This window comes from Octopus bimaculoides, chromosome 6 (genome assembly GCF_046866305.1).
Source record: "Octopus bimaculoides isolate indiv1 chromosome 6, ASM4686630v1, whole genome shotgun sequence".
In the NCBI taxonomy this organism is placed as follows: Eukaryota; Metazoa; Mollusca; class Cephalopoda; order Octopoda; family Octopodidae; genus Octopus; species Octopus bimaculoides.
In genome coordinates, this window is record NC_142933.1 from 96494980 (window position 1) to 96499156 (window position 4177).

General features: G+C 54.0%; 1 pseudogene; it reads right to left on the reverse strand.

Annotated features, from left to right (window-relative positions):
• Positions 1 to 794: 794 nt before the first annotated feature.
• On the reverse strand, positions 795 to 1902 carry LOC149135310 (large subunit ribosomal RNA; annotated as a pseudogene).
• Positions 1903 to 4177: the final 2275 nt, after the last annotated feature.

A 4177-nucleotide genomic window follows, 5' to 3' on the forward strand; every position in this document is an offset into this window, starting at 1 on the left:
GTGGTGATGGTGGTGGTGGTGATGGTGGTGGTGTGGTGGTGGTGCTGGTGGTGGTGTGGTGGTGGTGCTGGTGGTGGTGGTAATAATGATGATCATGAAGATGATGGGGCAGAGGAAGAAGAGATGGAGGAAGGAGGATAAATACATGGAGTAGGAGGGGAAATAAACAGGTTGAGGAGGAGGAGCAAAAGAGAGAGGGGAGGAGGAGCAAAAGAGAGAGGGGAGGAGGAGCAAAAGAGAGAGGGGAGGACGAGAGGGCGGAGGAGGAAGATAGGAGGAGGAGGAGGAGGAAGATTGGGACGGGCGCACGCACGCTTGCTTTTCAGATCGAACGGGCGTACGTTCAGTCCAAAGCGATGGGCGCACGCACGCTTACTTTTCAGATCAAACGGGCGTACGTTCAGTCCAAAGCGACGGGCGCACGCACGCTTGCTTTTCAGATCGAACAGGCGTACGTTCAGTCCAAAGCGATGGGCGCACGCACGCTTGTTTTTCAGATCGAACGGGCGTACGTTCAGTCCAAAGCGACGGGCGCACGCACGCTTGCTTTTCAGATCGAACGCGCGTACGTTCAGTCCAAAGCGACGGGCACACGCACGCTTGCTTTTCAGATCGAACGGGCGTACGTTCAGTCCAAAGCGACGGGCGCACGCACGCTTGCTTTTCAGATCGAACGGGCGCCGCAGACGTCCCGAAATGGCAATTCCGCCGGCGACGCTGCCGCTCGCCGCACGTGGACGCGACGGGCGGACGGCGAACGCCGAGCTAAGGCATGCACCTTGAGGTTGAGACGCTTTTGGAAAACAACTCGGGTCCGGCTACGGTTCCGGCTTAGAGGCGTTCAGCCGTTATCGCTCAGAGGCAGCCTGGCACCACCGCTCTATCGAGCGAGCGCGCAAACCGTTGCTCTGATCCCGCGGTTCCTCTCGTACTGGACGGGATAGCCGTAGCCGAGTTGACGTTGCCGGCGCAACCGCCTAAGGCCGCGGGGGCCGGAAGCATCGGCTGCGGAAGCGCACCGAGGCGCGCCGCCGCGAACCGAACGCCCCGACCGCGCGCGACTCGAGGCGCCGCGTACGCGCGATGCATCGGTTGGATAAAACTAACCTGTCTCACGACGGTCTAAACCCGGCTCACGTTCCCTGTTAGTGGGTGAACAATCCAACGCTTTGCGAATTCTGCTTCGCAATGATAGGAAGAGCCGACATCGAAAGATCAAAAAGCGACGTCGGTGCGAACGCTTGGCCGCCACAAGTCAGTTATCCCTGTGGTAACTTTTCTGACACCTCTCGGCGGACGGATAGCTCACCGCTGTTCGGAAAGGATCGATGGGCCACGCTTTCGCGGTCCGTATTCGTACTGAAAATCAAGATCGAGCGAGCTTTTGCCCTTTTGCTCGACGTGTATTTTCCGTCCACGCTGAGCTCGCCTTGGGATACCTGCGTTACCGTTTGACAGACGTACCGCCCCAGTCAAACTCCCCGACCGACACTGTTCTCGACTAAGGGTCGCGCATCGGCTACATCGGCGCCCGCGAAGGCGCTCGACATGCACCGCGCGCTTCGCACCAGATAATGAACCACCGCTCGGCGACGGCCTGATCCCTTCTCCATCGAGTGAGCGAGGAAACTACGGAAGTGGCGGTTTTTCATCATCGCAAACGCGCGTGACACCCCGACGCCGAACCGGCCGGCCGATGATGTGACGGCTCGCCGGACGACGACCGAAGCGCGGCGAGGAAACGCCGACGCGACAGCCACCGATGAAGAGCGCCGCGCCGCCGGTGACGGCAACCAGCGCGTGGGGCAACGCGAATGCTACCGCCTATGCTACGCCTACCGTGTGCTCTCACAAAACCGGACTAGAGTCAAGCTCAACAGGGTCTTCTTTCCCCGCCGATCCGTCCAAGCCCGTTCCCTTGGCTGTGGTTTCGCTAGACAGTAGATAGAGAGTGGGAATCTCGTTGATCCATTCATGCGCGTCACTAATTAGATGACGAGGCATTTGGCTATCTGTTTCTTGTTGACATATATATTGTCATCACTTCCCTGTTTTTAATGTGGGTGGTCTTACCAGGTGCCAATGCTTTAAGTGTCGAGCAGGCCCATATCACATTCGGGACGACACCATCTATTAAAACAAATAAACAAATATTAAAATATTCATCATTCTTCGTCGACGAGTCGTTACTTCGTCTTATCCAGGTATCTTATTTTAGTTTTCAATTTGGGTCTCAATATGGGTATCTTCTTGATCTCCTTAACCATCCTCGCTGCTGCTTCGGCATCACATCTTTCTATCGAAGTACCATCGGGGCGACTAGTATTTGCATCCTTCTCATTCAGTCTTCTCGATTTTCATACATCTCATTCAATCTTCTCTGTATCTTCAATCTTCTCACTCAATCTGCTTCTTGCTTCGTTTATCGGATGTCTCATCTTTCTTTTCGACACACCGTCGGAGTGACATGGTATGTTCATTCATTTCATTCAATGTACTCGTTACTTCGTTCATCGAATTTCTTGTCGATATACCATTGGTGCGATATGGCAAATTCCTTCATCTTATTACTTCGTTCATCGAACTACTAGTCTTTCTTTCTACATATCGTCGAGATGTCTGGTATGTCCACTCCTCCCATTCGATCCTCCTGTAACCTCGCTCCATAGACATCTCATCCCTCATTCTACACACCACCGGGGCGACTGGTATGTTCCATCTTGCCTTAATCAGCCATTTTTAGGCTGATACCATTCCAGAGCCCCCTCCGACGCTACCTCGGCCGACTCTTCCAATTATATAACTATCCCAGCTGGGACGGATAGTTTTATGGGTAGCAAAAAAAAAAACCCAAGAAAGGATCACAGCGACGATCACTGAGAAATCAATTATATCATCTATATCTAAAAGTCAGTTGGGTGAGCCGCTGATTAACCGGTAGCAGAAATGGCTCATTATCCGCCACAAGGGTGGGTAGAAAGGCTGGAACCAAAGTGATCCCACCGTTTCTTATTAGGCCCGACGTGGATGGGCAACACGCCCGGCTTTAACCTCCAGGCACCACCCGGACCGGGGGTCAACAGTTTATACGGCCCCTGGCTACCGTATGTTTTTAAACTTATTATTTATTTATATATTGCGATACCCGCAGGCGGCAATTTCCATGAATGCATAAGCGAAACGATCTCCAGGCACAGACCTTCACCTTAACTCACTGGTGCATCTTCCGGCCAACGAAGGGCAGTGCATCCACCCAATGCCAACAGCTCGTGGAAAGCAAATGCGCGGCAGTGCATCCATCCCTCCGAAACGGCGAGGTATCACACACCAGCGAAAGTCGAAACGATATACGAAAAACCAGTGGTGACCTCGGTGGTCATCCACCTGCTGGGGTCAAGAGGCCATGACACACCGGACCTCACCGGACCTCACCGAGACGAATGGGCATAACGTACCACGCAACCCCGCCCGAAACGGGTCTTCACTCACCATTGACGTGGGTCACAACGTACCATATGTCGGCCAGTCGATTTTACCAGGAGGCAGGCTATCGGCAGCCCACCTATCACTTCCGGAAGGCCCACTCCTCTCAATCAGGATCACCCACACACTACATGGCCCCCACCAGACTGGCTGGCACTGCCATGGGGGAAGGGACACATTTAGTTTGTCCATGCGAGGGCACATATTCGGCATTGTTTTACAACCCATCCGACATACTTCCCCACACGGACGTAAGCTCTTTCACCATGCCAAGGTAGTGTCCCAAAGGGTAAAGCTTGGCAATGCATCCATCAATCAGGCAAAATTCAGTGGATCACCTCACTCGCCCATCATCCACTGAATTCCGAATGATCATAACATACCAAGCAAACCCGATGGTGCATCCACCCACTGACTATTGGCGTCCTAGCTGCCAATATACCTTCACAGGGCAGGCACATAAACCCACCGTCACCTGTCACAGCGACGTACTCGAAGGCCATCGCAGGTGCACTCACTACACGACAACCGGCCACCGACCATCTCTCGACTCCAATGTTCCAATAGGACACTGCAGGTGCTTACACTAGCTGCAACCACCCACACCGATGTTCCAATAGGACACCGCAGGTGAATCCGCTTCTGCGGAGAAGGCCCACTGGCCTAAGGCGGGTGGGCCTCCCAGCGGGCCCAC